A 15,213-nucleotide genomic window follows, 5' to 3' on the forward strand; every position below is an offset into this window, starting at 1 on the left:
GCGAAGTATAAACCGTCTCATTATACGTTAACTTATCCGTTAAATTCGCGTTTGTCCATGTCATTGTGACGGCGACCAACGCGACCGGTCTACATTTCGCGCGGACAGCCGCTCGAAAAGCGCGCGCCTTTGAGCGCCGGCGTAGTCGCGCGCACCGCGCGCCAACGGCATCGGCGTCGCGAGCGCCGCCCGGCGTCACTCGGCGACTCACCGTCGCGCGGCGGCGCTGCCCGCTATAACCGCCGCGGCACAGTGCGGCGCTCGCCACAGGTCGTGCGCGCTTCCAGCCTCGGGCCGCTCTCGAACTGAGGGAGCAACAGACTACGGTATTACTCCCCTCCTCATCCCACCACACTGAACCACCGCTCAACACGCTGATCGCGCACAAAACCTGCCGTTACCGTGCCGCTCCGGCGCTTTTCTTCTCCGTGGCACACCGTGTTCCTGTCGCTACCGACTGTCTACTGTCGTCGGAGGCTGCAGGTCGTGGCGATCGCCTCCTCCCGGCGCTGTGTCGTCTTCGGCGGGCGGGAAAAAGTGGTGCCGCAGTCACCTTTGGATTCGGCGGGACGCTAGTGAACGCCAGCGGAGACCGGGAACGTCTGCGGTGGACAGGCGACGTCAACGCCGAGGAGAGTGAGCGAGCAGACGACAACGCCAAGCGGCGCGCTGCGTCGCCGCCGACGGTAGCACGGCGCGCGGACAACCGGCGGTTGCGTAACCTGCCTCGCCACGGTCCCCGCCACCGCAGCCCAGGTCCGTTGTGACGAGACCACGCCTTTCGGGCCTGCCTTGCCAAGGTGGGTTGCTGCTCCCTCCCTTTCTGCGTCGTCTCATCGTTGGTCCGATCATGTTTTTCTTGCTTTCGCTTTTGTGATATTCCTTCAATCAGTGTTGAAATGTCTCTATCCCTCTCACATGACCTCGCTGTCGTTGCCAGCATACGCGTGGACAGAGATGAAAAAAGAAGAACGAACAAAAGGTGCCAGAACAGTTCGCGTATTTTCGAGAGCGTTTCCGAAAGCTACCCGGTTCAGTTATTACGGCGTCCTGCTGGTTAGAGAAAAGTGTCTATTTCACTGACTCTACTGACTGTCCATTTCACTGACTGTACGTGTACTTACGACTCGTCAAACACTTCCAGAATGCCCCATAAAGTCACTCCGCGGTCACCTGTTCAGCGGCAGCTAAAGTTTTATGCACAAATACAAAGGAGACACCTGCTCTTACCTTCAAGTGAAAATGACTCCGATTTCATCAGTTCTCTCGTTCATAAGCAGCATATATCAATCACTCTTTCGGCTTAACTTTACTGAACAGAGGCCATCTTTTGGGCTTCGAGCTCATAACGCTGAGGCAATTTGCGCTTTGGTACCGCCGAACTATTCGCAATAGCCACGCCAACTCTTATAGTATTCTAGCGCGTGAGGTGACAGGCCGAGTCGTAGAGCCACCGGCATCAATCAACGCCAACGCCGCTCCCTCTTGTGTGTGGTCGCCCGTGCGTTTATCGCTGACCGAGGAATGGGATGAGTTAGATGGACCGGAGATAAGGAGACCTAATTATAGCTGCGCGAAGGCTGGCGAGCGGGGTCTGAGGTGAGGACTCATGCGATAAGCCGCTGAGCTCGGTGAGTGAGCATACAGGCAACAGCGGCGGCCGGCGCGCGCGGAAGGCGGTCTGTTGGAAGGAATGACGGGTTGGTTTCGGAAACGACTAGCCGGGGTTCGTTAGTTTAGTAAAAGCGAATTAGTTAGAGCTGCGCCTTACGGTTTATATATTTTTTGTGCCCGAAGTCCGTTCTGTTGTTGTCCTCCAAATACATCATGAGTTCATTTACTCATTTAACGATGCCGGACTAGTGCTACGGAAAGCTAGAGGGAGAAAATGAAGCTCCAATTGAAGTTTATTGCCTTAAATGAGGTTACGGAGCTATTTTTTAATGGATGGGTTTCATTAACAAACCCATTAAGTTCTATTTCCTTCAGGAGCGGTGAGAAAGGCAGATCGTCAGCTGTTATAATATAATCATTAATGGCAGGTCAGGGAAACATGTAAAAAAAAAACAGATTAGGACGCTGCTACCGCATTTGCTATCTGCACGAACAGTGGTGACAACTGCCAAATGTTTAAGTATTTAATGTTACTTCGCGACAAAGCAGAGAAAAAAATGATTCTACTCTTTGAGAATATGAGCGAAGGGACTAGTCACTGCCTGATGTCGAGGAAATGGGCACGGCCAAAAACGTGGACTCTAAGCTGTAGGAAAACAGACGCAGCCGAGACGAAGCACTTCTGGTGAACTAAAATTTGTACATCTATAGAACTTACGCAGGCTGTGGAAGACTGTTCGACAAAATCGCGGCACACGAGACACGCGGTCCTCGTCTGTTGTAGTCAGTATTGTTGGACGACAATTTAACCAGCATTGCTAACGCAACTGGTTTTGAGCGCCGAAATATTCACTTGGCTCGTCTACTGAGCCGGAGTACCCGGGTTCGAACCCGACCGCTGTGGCAGCGTTCCAATAGAGGCGAAACGCAAAAGGCGCCCGCGTGCTCTGCGATGTCAGTGCACCTTAAAGATCCCCAGGTGGTCGAGATTATTCCAGAGCACTCCACTACGGCACCTCTTTCTTCCTTTCTTCTTTCACTCCATCCTTTATCCCTTCCCTTACGGAGTGGTCCAGGTGTCCGCCGATATGTGAGACAGATACGGCGCCATTTCCTTTTCCCCAAAACCAATTTTCATTGTTGAAATGGGCGGTTCGGCATTCGTGCGCGCGTCCGAATTGAAGCGTGACTTTTGGTCGTCTAGAATCTAGTTTCGTACTCGTTAATACATGACCCGCTGCGGTGGCTCAGTGGTTAAGCGTTCGGCTACTGATCCGGAGTTCCCGGGTTCGAACCCGACCGCGGCGGCTGCGTTTTTATGGAGGAAAAACGCTAAGGCGCCCGTGTGCTGTGCGATGTCAGTGCACGTTAAAGATCCCCAGGTGGTAGAAATTATCCCGGAGCCCTCCACTACGGAACCTATGTCTTCCTTTCTTCTTTCACTCCCTCCTTTCCCCCTTCCCTTACGGCGCGGTTCAGGTGTCCAACGATATATGAGACAGATACTGCGCTATTCCCTTTACCCCAAAACCAAATATTATTATTATTACTCGTTAATACACACCTAACGCTGTTTCACATGATGTAATTACTGCCTTAACGCAAGGCGATTTGAGACGTCTGAAATGGTCACTCGTTTCCGTCGGTATCATCTCGTATACCCTTTTGCGACGGACTTCCAGCAAGTTGGTCGCAGTGACGCGCAGTCGGTGGGATCGCTGCAAAGGGCCCAGTAATAAATACAAAATGAGTATCTGGTAACAAGCACAAGAAAAAACTCTAAAACGTTTTATTGAATATAAAAATGCACGACATCTCAATAGAAACACTGGTGATTATAAAATCAGCACATAATATTTGACATTTATATTCGCCAAAGCATTTCTTGCCAATGAAAGGCCGCTCACGCCGCACCGAGTGAGATCATTAGCGTGCGAAATAACGGCTGCGATTCCTGCCGCAACAAGATATTTGAGACTGGGCCGTATTTTATCGCGCGAATCGCACCATATGAAACAGCCGTTACCCGATTATCTCTATCCACACGTACGCTTAGCTCGGTGACGTGACGATGCAGACTGGTGCCGCTGTTCGCTCAACTTTGGAAGCCTATTACTAATATCCGCGAAGTGGATGCACATTTGTCCAGAAAAAAAAAAGAGGAAACAGTCTAAATAAGGAATACCTCGTAATGGCGCTTCTACTTTAATACCGACGCATATCCGGAATTATTTCAAGTTCGATGGCTTTGCCTGATTTTTTTCTTTTTAATTATCGCCGAAAACTATTGTCAAGTCTTACAAAACCTTCGCTCCCGACGTCTTGAGATAACTAGTGAGATTGTCCACAGCATGACTCAGCTGTGATTCGACGCGCTTGACTGCACCGTTTGTTGCTGGCTGGGTGACTGCAGCCACGACAATGAAGTCTCGTCTCCTACGTGCCATTGCGAAGTTGCGTGATTTGCATGCAGCGTTGGCCGCCAAGTCACGCTGTACAATACGCCATTATGGCGTATCTAAATGGGTATCTCCAAATGCCCCGTTTTGAGAAGGCTAGGAACAATGTTGATGACCCGTACCTAACTGCCATGAGAACTAATCTGTTGAACGTTAAACCCAAATAGCTAGCGGCTGCAGCGGGAGAGCACTGCGCGCAAAAGCAACCCTCGATACGACAACGGAATATGATTAATAGGGCTGCGATAATGTAAGATTCTAATCCGTGGTTTCATTCTGCTTTTATACCTTTTCCCTCTGGGCACACACCCTCTCCACGAGATCCGATTCCAAGTGGCAGACCAAGCAAATGAACTCGGCTACTGAGCTGGAGTACCCGGGTTCGAACCCGATCGCGGCGGCCGCGTTTCGATGGAGGCGAAACGCAAAAGGCACCTGTGTGCCGTGCGATATCAGTGCACGTTAAAAATCCCCAGCTGGTCGAAATTATTCCGGAGCCCTCCACTACGGCATCTCTTTCATCCTTTCTTCTCCTAGTCCCTCCTTTATCCCTTCTCTTACGGCGCGGTTCAGGTTTCCGCCGATATGTGAGACATTTACTGCTCCATTTCCTGTCCTCAAAAACCAACTTTCAATTTTAACAGGCTCGAAGCAATCAAAAGCATTGTTTGCTCAATCTTTATTTTTATTTTTGGGAAGCGTAAGCTGTACACTTTCAACAAACTATTCGCGCATTCGTGAATTAAAGCAGCAGATTCTGTATTCACTGAGCCGCGCGATCAATAAGGCTGACGTGACCTGTTTAGCCTGCAGTGGAAATTTGCATTCGGTATAGATCATTGCTGAAAAGTGTTCAAGTTTACTAAAAACCTGAGAGGCGCGGCTAAGAATAATTAGAAGAAAACAAACCTGAACGAAAAGTTTCGGAACTTTGCCCTCTTGACCGAGTAATGAGTAATTACTGTCACCGTCGACTTGAATGCAACTAGTTATTCAACTGCAAGGCAAAGAATTAAAACTGGCTCAGATATTCGCGTATTTGAAAGAAAAATGTTTCTCGTCTGTAGCACCAACGCTCAGCGATCGCTTCGTCTGGGCAGTCGCACTGGCGACATCGCACTTTTTTATATACTTGGTTTCATACTGATATTCACACGCCAGTTAAAAAGACTGCGTAGCGTTTCGAAGAATTTTTGTAAAATAAGCTTCACCCGCACTGCGCAGCAGTATGACGCGGGCAAATGCTGAGGTTTCAGTTCCCACCGTACTGTGAACATTATTCGTGGTTTGGTTGTCGCCGCCTCAGAAACCTTCGAAACACATAAAAGGCTTTTGAACGAACATGTGTAAAAAAAAAAGTTGATGAAAGGGCAGCGTGAAAAGGAACTCGTGTGCAACGAATTAACGAGAAACAAGAGGGGCCCTTTGAAGGACGTGGCATCTGTATGCAGGGGTTGCGCTGTCCAAAGAACGAAGCCGTTTGTGTAATGCTAGAGAGAACCATTTATAACGGGAATGTATATAGGGTAATGGCGAACGTAAAGTTGACTGATTTATTCGCTCGAGCATACGGATTAAAGTCCCAAATTTTTGCCATCTTGACCATAACGCAGTCTTACGTCACACTTTGCTTAAAGGGCAACTGAAGAAGTTCTAGAATTCGATGTGTTTAAACGAGCCGAATGTGTGAAATTGGCAGGTAAAGGACGCGAAATCTTTGCGCTAGTATTTGAAATAGTGACGTATTCGCTGACTAAAGCGGTGTCGGCGTTCAGGCTCCTCTGCAGTGCACGGCAACCGGCAGAGGCCGCAATGATGACGTCATGTACGGCGGCGCTAAGTTTGCAGCGAAGAAACAGTTGTTCGAAGAAGAAAACGAATGCCCTCGAAGGTGAAGCTCGCGAAGCAATCTTTGGCGGCACCGGAAGGCGCACGGCAGCATGTAGATGAAGGCAGCGGGCATCTGAAATTTCTGCAACAATGACGTCACCATGAGTTTTCCCGCGCTATACCAACGCAGTGAGGAGAAGCCTGATCATCGTCGTGGTTTTAAAAGGTGATTATATCACCGTTTTAAATGCTACCGCAAACCTACTTCACATGCTTTACCTAGAAGCTTCATAGATTCGAATTATTTGATAACCCCGAGTTCTCAGAAACCATTTCACCTTCCTTTTAAATGTTACGTAGCGAAATTAATGAGCCCTGGGAAAGGAGCGTCGTTCTATTGACAGTTACCTTTATTTAGCGGCATATACTGCGTGAGACTGCATGAAAACGGACATTTCGTGAACATGCTTTTCGATGTAAAAGAAACCGGAGTTGCGAATAAATCGAGCTTCAAGTTCCTTAGACCATCGCGAAGTGCGTGCGCTAAGGCTTTCTCTTATTTCGTCGTGCTGCCCTCCACCAAAATGCGCGGTTAAAATCGGCTCATATTACAGAGCCTTCGGGTTGGTGAAGACTCATTTGGATTGCGCCCGGAAATACGGGAAATGAAATTCGAAACTATCTTTAAACTGCGCGCCAAATCGCAAGACGGTAATCACGGTGATTGTGCCTCGTTCCGCTGCTGCTGGCGAAGTGGTGACGTGAGTCCATGCTTGACGGCTAACGCCGCGCTCCGAGGCAATCTCGGTTTTCTCTTGCTCAGTCCGCTTTTCGATCCAATCTCAGGTTTCTCGAGCTCAGTACGCGCTTGTGCGGGCCGGTACGGGTAACGTGAGAAGGGATTATTAGTACGCTCTCGAAAGCAAGATAAATTCCCGATACTGCATCAAACTCTCGAAAATGCATTGAAGCAATCATGCGTCCCGAGGAAAATAATCAGAAATAAAATAAATATGCTGCTCACTCGTACTAAAATAATAACCCTTGATTGCAGAGGTATATTCAAGAGTTTCATTTTGTAGCGCTTCAACATACGTGTCACCGCCAATATCATTCGTTTATGCGAGTCTATTAGGTATATTAGTGTTTTTGTTTCGAGTAGCAGGCCAGATATTCATTTTTCCGGCCAACCTCTCTGCCTTTCCCGTCAATAAACCCCCTCTCTCTCTTGTTTCGAGTCGGAAGAAAGTAATGAACAAGATAAATAAATAATTGCTAGTGTTTAAGCACCATTTGAACCAGCTGAAAACTCAACAGTTCCAACAGGTCCGCGTTTGGTGTCCACTGTCCTTTTATTTATTTTGTCTACTCAAAGTACCCTAAAGGCCATCAATAGAGGATTTTACAAAAGAGTGGGGTGGGATACATAAAACAGATAGTGAAGAAAAATTCGATTAAGTAGTTGCGCAGCATTCGCACATAATATGGTAGCACCAACAAAAGTTAATAAAACAAGTGAAGATAAAAAGCCAGAAAATTGTGGTGAGATTAGCAACAAAAAAAAAAACACGTTGACGCAAAACAAGCAAAAGAAAAATAACAAAACAAAACATTAATTACGAAAAAAAGAAATAGACAAATAATACGAAAATAAAGCTGTCGTGAAGAAAAACAAATATAAATAAGACCGCTAAGAAATCTTGGCAACCCATTACAGTAGCGCGATAATTAATGCGATTTTAAACAGTGAAATGTACGCATCGAGGCACAATAATTACAGCAATACAAAGAAAGCAGACAGCGAAATAATAATGAGAGACAGATTAGATGCCAATAGCTGAACGGACGAGTTCTTGGTATTTAGATAAGTTTAATTCGCTGACAGGCGTTGGCGACAGGTTATTCCGATCGACTATTGTTCGCGCAATAATTTACTTAGAATGGAAGGGTATGCTGCATGCGAAGTGTTTTATTTTGAAGGCATGATCGCGGCGTTCAAAGACGATTGAAGCTGAATAAAAGTAGTCAGTGTGTAGCGATTGGCGATGATTAAGTTTATTAAAAAGTGCGAGACGTGAGAACTTGCGGCAACATGATAAAACATGAAGTTCACCGTGTTTGTGTATAGTGATATGACATTGATGAAACGTGAGTGATTCGGGAACATTATAAAACGAATGGCACGGTTCTGTAAAGGTTCAGCTTTGATAATGATGTAAGCATAGTCGGGTGCCGAGATGACTGGTGCGTACCCTAGTTTCGGACGAATTAATGTGATGTAAGCGAGTCTCTTTATTCACGAACGGGCTTGTTTAAGGTCCCCCCTTTTTTTACAGACGAAATGAATGATTAGCTAGAACGGGGTTAATATGCTGATTGCATGATAATCATCATCAGTCCGACTGTGCCCACTGTAGGACAAAGGACTTTCCACCATATCCGCGCAAATTTATTAATCTCATCCGCCCGCCTAACTTTCTGCCATCCACTGCATGATAGGTCAGATGAAAAGTCAACTCCAAGATATTAATATGTAATGGTAGACTCAGTGGGCTGCCATTCAGGTGACAAGTGGAAGAAAACAAAGGGGTCTGATTGGTGAAAGACGTAACGTTAGTTTAGGTGACGTTAAGTGTCAATGGTCCTTTTAACACATTCTCTGTTGTTATTTTATTTTCATTATTGAGTAGGCTTCTCCTTTGTTTCACACATAATCCTCCAGTGTTCGCAATGTGCGATGCAGCTAAAAGGGCATTGTTCTATTTAACCGCACTACACACCTGCAAAAATCGTTACTTGCTCTCTCTGGGTCACCTCCGCGCTATTGAAAACACTGCATGGACTCTGTACGGAAGAGCGCTGGCTGCATCTGAGACGTTTTTCTCTTAAAAGGGCGCCGACACGTTGCACATCTTGACAGTGTGCATCGTATGCCAAAATTATGGCTTTAACCTGCGGCTCCGCCGGACTGTATAAGTTGTCACCTCTGAGCACGAATGTAGGCTTGTATAGTTCCGACTGCAGCTAGATATTGTTGTGGTGGAGAATAGTCTCGAGCTGCCTGAATATCCGCTGCAGGTATTCAAGGTTATGATAATGTGTAGACAATGCTTAATTAGTCGACTATTATACTTGTGGTCAGTGGTAGGGGGTGGGGGGCGTGCCGTACACATTTACGCCTGTACAAACACAAGCACGCGCACTCATTGATGCGGCAAAAGGCAAGCAGAACTTTATGCATCACCTTGAACATCGCAGCGAACCCCAGGACAAATGCCTCTCGTGCCGCAGTCATGAAAGCACCAAGTCTGGAACAATCCAAACATACCGCTGGGCAACAAAAAAATGCCGTGCGCTAATCTGCGCGGATGAAAACAAAGTGAAAACCTTGGCAGTAATCGAGAACTATTGCATCTGAAGCAGAAATACCTCGCGCTTCTTGCCTATAGAATGGCAGCAGTAAGCTTGAAATCGTGCCTTAAAAGTTTCATTCCATGATTTCATCCAGTGTGATTGCACTGAGGGCACTGCGCGAGGGTGCTTATCACATCCGCACTCATCCTGCCAAGCCGCGTTTGCAGTGAGGACCGGCACCGGAATTATTTACATGTTGTTTTTAATACAGGGACATTAATCAAGCGTCGATGTAGCTGATAATAAGCGCAACGCTAAGTTGCCCAGACTGCCTACTTGGATAGGTGCTGTATACAATGGCGTTGACGGCGTAAAAAGGTCCCGAGGCGTGCAGTGTCTCGTTACTTGCTCGGAAGAACTTAGTGCCCACTATATTTCGGTTAAGTTCGTTAGCACGCGTGTCTATAGGCAGCAGCTCGAGGCGCTTAAGGAGCCATTGCTCCGCTTTCGAATCAGCCCACCAGAGGGCACGCCCATCGACGACGCGCAACGCCCGCTACAGAAGCCGACGACCGCCAAGAACAAAACGGAAACTACAAAGGAAATCCCTTCGCATCGTTCTTCCTAACAACGTCTTTCAGAGCCGCCGGAATGCAGCCCGCGCGCGTCGGCGGCGTCCGGCCTTTATATATCTCTCAGCGCAAGTTTTGGAGCGTGAACTTCGACCGCCCACGGAGGGGGACAAGGGCAGGGTTATAACCAGCGCTGCCCAATTCGGGTCACGCGCTTGTTAGCGGCCACGCACGCGCGCACTCCCAGAGGCTGACCAGCGTGGTCTGCGCCTCTATCCGTAGTCGACCCCCCCCCCCTCTTTTCGTTCTCTCTTCCCCGCTTCCACCTCCAATTACGCAAGTCGGCTCTCCCGCAACGCAGCCATTCTGCGCCCTGCCGGATTTGCATGCGCGAGTTCTCGTCGACGGGCACTTTTCAAAATTGCCCCCGATCCAACGCGGCGAAATGCGCGCCCGCGTCGCCCTTAACTGAGTATAATCCCAGCCAGATGAATAGCGGCCGCATGCGACGGCGAGCCATTGGCACGCGTCAGGCTGCCTCTTACTCGCGAGCGTGAGCGTATACATGCAGTATCGCCGCGCGGACTCCACCGAGCGCCGTCGCGCTAATGAGAGCCGCGCTGGCGTAAGTGGACGCTAAGAGGCGTGGCAGTCCGGTTCACTTCGCGTGTCAGCGCTGAGGATAGTGTGTGGCCATCGCGGCGGAGTTTTGTCGCTAGCGTTAAACGCTGACGGGATGGCGAAAGGGGACCCTCTTATGCTATAATGCCTGCCGGAGTGGGCCTTGCGTCGAGACATGGAGAGACGCTTGCTTGCATTGGTTACCGCGCGTAACTCGGTTGGACACCGTGCATTGAAAGACTTGAGTGCAGATACGACGCAAACATTATTTTTTCATGTGATGGTGACATAATATTTGTGATACTGGGTGTTAGTCGCTAGGCATGCTATCAGGGAGGAAGCAGACGCAAGAAAATCTTCCTTCATTCTGCAGTCGGCTGCAGTGAACAACTAACCTGATTCAAGTACTTGAAGAGTCCTGCTAACCGTATGTGCATGAACCAGTTACGAACCCAAGTTGAGCAGCTAATAAAATTAAGTCCAACTTTATTTTCCTTGCATTATATGGTGGCATGAGCTGAAACCTGCACAAAGAGCTTGCCGAAGGCTCAGGAAACCATCACTACAATCACAATAGAGTTGGTGAACAGTGTAATAGCAGAGGTCTAAAATTTAAGCATTGCCTACACTAGCGGCGGACATCAAAAGCGAGCACCTCCCGAGGAATAAGACTATGCTCTCCTTTGAATTCAGTTCCGATAGTACGTTCTGATATTAGCTGTTTGCAATTAATTTCACTGACAACACTCGGCATACACATGTTATAAGGGAATTCCTTGGGTTAACAGATAACTTCCAGAAAATGCCGTTTGATTACATTGCGCCATTTAAACGCGTTATCGCCGGTGTTTGAGCGCTATAACGGCTTCACTTCGATTCACATTATTTTCATAGCTAACCCTACACTTCGTTGTCGTGGAGAGGCCAGCATGGGTACCTACCAGCGTGAATAATAATAATAATTGGTTTTTGGTGGAAAGGAAATGGCGCAGTATCTGTCTCATATATCGTTGGACACCTGAACCGCGCCGTAAGGGAAGGGATAAAGGAGGGAGTGAAAGAAGAGAGAAACAAATAGGTCCGTAGTGGAGGGCTCCGGAATAATTTCGACCACCTGGGGATCTTTAACGTGCACTGACATCGCACAGCACACGGGCGCCTTAGCGTTTTTCCCTCCATAAAAACGCAGCCGCCGCGGTCGGGTTCGAACCCGGGAACTCCGGATCAGTAGTCGAGCGCCCTAACCACTGAGCCACCGCGGCGGGGCTACCAGCGTGCCCAAAAATTTAGAATCAAGCGAAGAACTCTTAGGCGATCCGCTGTGGATCGTTTCAATGCGTTGGCATTTTCCCTTGCTGCTGATTTTCTTGTAGCCCCGGCAGTTGGCTATTTCATACACAGCCACCGATGAAGAGAGAGAGAGAGAGAGAGAGAGAGGAAAAAACATTTATTGTGAGTCAAGGATGGAGGGAGGTCCCCAGAGGGTGGAGCCCTTATAGTCCAGGGCCCCATTTGCCGTAGCTATCTGAGTGGCCCGGGCAATCAAGTCACGCTGGTCATACAGGGCTGTGCTATTCAGGACGGTTTCCCACTTGTACGGGGAGCGGTGGGGTGTGGAGGCTACGGCGATGAGGCTTGTGAAAGTCAGGTTGCTCTTCTCCGCCAACCTCTCGCGAACATTCGTCAATTTAACTGACACCTGCCACGGTGGGCAGTATGCTCGCAATCTGGTAAGCAGGTTGCCACCTGCAACGGGGCACGTTAAAGAACCCCAGGTTGTCCAAATTAATCCAGAGCCACCCACTATGGCATCGCTCGTAATCCGGCTTCGGGACGATAAACTCAACGTACCATACCATACCATACCATACCATACCATACCATACCATACCATACCATACCATACATACCATACCATACCATACCATACCATACCTTACCATACCAGACCATGCCATGCCAGGCCATGCCATACCATACCATACCATACCATACCATACCATACCATACCATACCATACCATACCATACCATACCATACCATACCATACGACTGGCTGTTCGCACGTTTCGTCATTCTGTTAGAAGTGAGTCCGACGTATGCGCACCGATATGCCTCTCCTACATCGCATGTCGCCACTTGGTCGACGCAGCTGTTGCCGACTTCTGGTCAGTTTCGACCGCTGAGCTCTGAAAGCGACAGCATAACTGCCTGGAGTAAACACGCGGGCAAAAGAAGAAAACAAAGGAAGAAAAGTGAAAATAAAACTAAGAAAGTCTCTCGTCGCGCAATATCGCCGCCTGCACTCCTTTCGTCCCATGGCGTCCAGTTTCTTGTCTCCGCGGCCGGAGTCGCAGCTGCCAGTCCGACGGTCCAGCCGGCTTTAATACGCACTCCCCAACGCGGAATGCATTTCTCGGCCGACAGACTTCAACTACGTAAGGGTGCAGTTTTCTTTATTTATCGTCTTATTTCACATTTCCTTCCCCTCTCGATCCGAGCGCCGCGCACGGTACGCACGACGGAGAGAACGAGCGGAGGGTTATTCTCGTTTTATATTTCTCTGCGCGCAGCCCGCGCGTAATATGTTCGCGTCAGCCGGCGCGCTATGCGTAGTGCAGAGTTTATATATATATGACGAGACGGCCGGGCGCCGCAGTCTGTGTCAATAAGATAGCCCGAAGCTGGCGCTCGGTGCCCTTTCTACAGCAGCAGCACACGCGAGAGAAGCGGGCAAACGAGACGACGACTCAATCGAGGGAGGCTTCCCTGCGAGTCTCGAAGGCCGGAGGAGGAGAAGGAGGCGATGCTTTCATTTAGGGCCCGCATTGCGACGAGAGAGAGAGAGCGATCGAGAGAGCTGCCGCGTATACAGTACAGCCTATCACATACACGTCTAGACACCCGTATATACATGTATGTATGTATATAGCGTCCGGCTGATGCGTGTATCCGGCTGTGCGACGTATAGGGGAGCGATACACTCGGGGTATATATGCTAGGCGCATTTCGAAGCCGGGGGATATTGAATCGCGCCTCGGGAGCCCCCGTGGGCGGACGGACGGACGCGGGACCCCGAGTGGCTATACAGCGTTGCCGTGCCTTCTCCCCGACTAAGTGCCGCTCCTCCTTTCCCGAAAACTCGAAGACGGCGACGAACGCTGGTGCGCGAAGGAAGCGAGTCCGCTTTGGGGCGTCGCCGCGAGCATCACGGATTAGGCCGCCGCGAATGTGGAGCGAGCGCTTATTAGTGCGTTTCCTTCGTCGTCTTCTTGGCGCGTGTTTGCGTTGGGTGATCCGGTGGCGCGGAATTAGCGCGCCCGAGCCGACGTAAGCCCGTCGCGCGGGTCCGCACGGCGAACGGGCCGTCGTCAGATTACTCGCGCACTCGTCGAACGTCGCGCGGTGAGCCGGTGGCATTAATTACCCGGATGAGCTGAGCGATTTGAAACAGCAGCGCCGCTAACGAACGGATGCGCGGAGCGTGATTTATGGCTCGGCCGTTTCTGGGGATCGGGCATTTAAAGTTTCGGGGGCTGGGATGACTGAGGTCTCTTCACCGACGAACTTTTCGGAGAGTCAGTCTCCTCTCGATCTCAGTCAGAAACCTGGAAAAATTGGGCGAAGTTTATAAACGTTTACAGTATATAAACGTAATTGAGTTTACACATGGTGGAAAAACAACTTTATTCTAACGTTTCGGCCAGGCTTTGGCCTTCACTCTGACGAACGCCGGAACCTGCTTATCAGTGGGATACTATGTATATATAATAGTATCCCACTGATAAGCTCAACACATTAAAAAAAATAACGTTCCCCTATGCACCTTGGTTTCGGTGATTGTTGGCTCCCTTTTTCAGTTTGTCAAACGGGCCCCTCATTTACTTTACCTTGTCTGCTAATAGCTTAACGAGGGTCTCGGTTCTGGCAGTCTTGATGCCACAGGTTGCTTAAGAGGGCTCTCGCACAGTTTCCGCCCTCGCCGTTAAGATGACGTTCCACGTCCCGCTCGCGGTATTACAGGACGTGCTACGTCCGCCGCTATGGTCGAGGGTGGCGCTGGTGAACACTCTCAAGGTTCGCGTACACCAAATAAACATAAATACCCACGAGAGCAGCAGATTGGACAGCCGTCGCCGTAGCTCAGTTGGTAAGAGCACCGGGCGCGATATTCGGAGGTCGTGGGTTCGGATCCCGCCGGCGGCATGGTTGTTTTTTCTCCTGCTTTATAAGTAATTTTCTTTAATCGATTTATTAATCTATGTAATAGTATCCCACTGATAAGCACAACACATTAAAAAAATAACGTTCCCCTATGCACCTTGGTTTCGGTGACTGTAATATATATATATATATAGCGATGAAATATTCACTAATAATTTCCCATGATCAACGCTGATGCTCCTTGGTTTCTGTGGCTTTTGGCTTCTGTCATATACACACATGCCCAGCGAATACGGCGTTATGAGACAACACAACGTGTTCGGCTCGGAACCGCGCTCGTCGGTCGCATTTTGACCAATGCGAAATGCAGTAATACCCGCCGCGGTCGCTTAGTGGTTAGAGAGCTCGGCTACTGATCCGGAGTACCCGGGTTCGAAACCGACCGTGGCGGCAGCGTTTCGCGAAAGTCAGTGCACGTTAAATATCCACAGGTGGCCGAACTTATTCCGGAGCCCTCCACTACGACACCTCTTTCTTCCTTTCTTCTTTCACTCCCTCCTTTTTCCCTTCCCTTACGGCGTGGTTCAGGTGTCCGCCGA

The 15,213-nt window shown here is 49.1% G+C and overlaps 1 protein-coding gene across 4 annotated transcripts in view; it reads left to right on the forward strand.

The window, feature by feature from the left end:
* The first annotated feature begins 209 nt into the window (after nucleotides 1-209).
* The window catches only part of Dgk (diacyl glycerol kinase 1), a 418,312-nt gene continuing 403,308 nt past the window's right edge, over nucleotides 210-15,213 (forward strand). For 3 of the 4 annotated variants that reach the window (XM_077668709.1, XM_077668711.1, XM_077668713.1), the window contains exon 1: nucleotides 236-800. The gene's annotated coding sequence lies outside the window, so the exon portion shown is untranslated. Of the gene's footprint in view, nucleotides 801-15,213 lie in introns of all 4 variants that reach the window. The other variant, XM_077668715.1, reaches the window with a different exon arrangement.

This window comes from Amblyomma americanum, chromosome 6 (genome assembly GCF_052857255.1).
Source record: "Amblyomma americanum isolate KBUSLIRL-KWMA chromosome 6, ASM5285725v1, whole genome shotgun sequence".
Taxonomy (NCBI): Eukaryota; Metazoa; Arthropoda; class Arachnida; order Ixodida; family Ixodidae; genus Amblyomma; species Amblyomma americanum.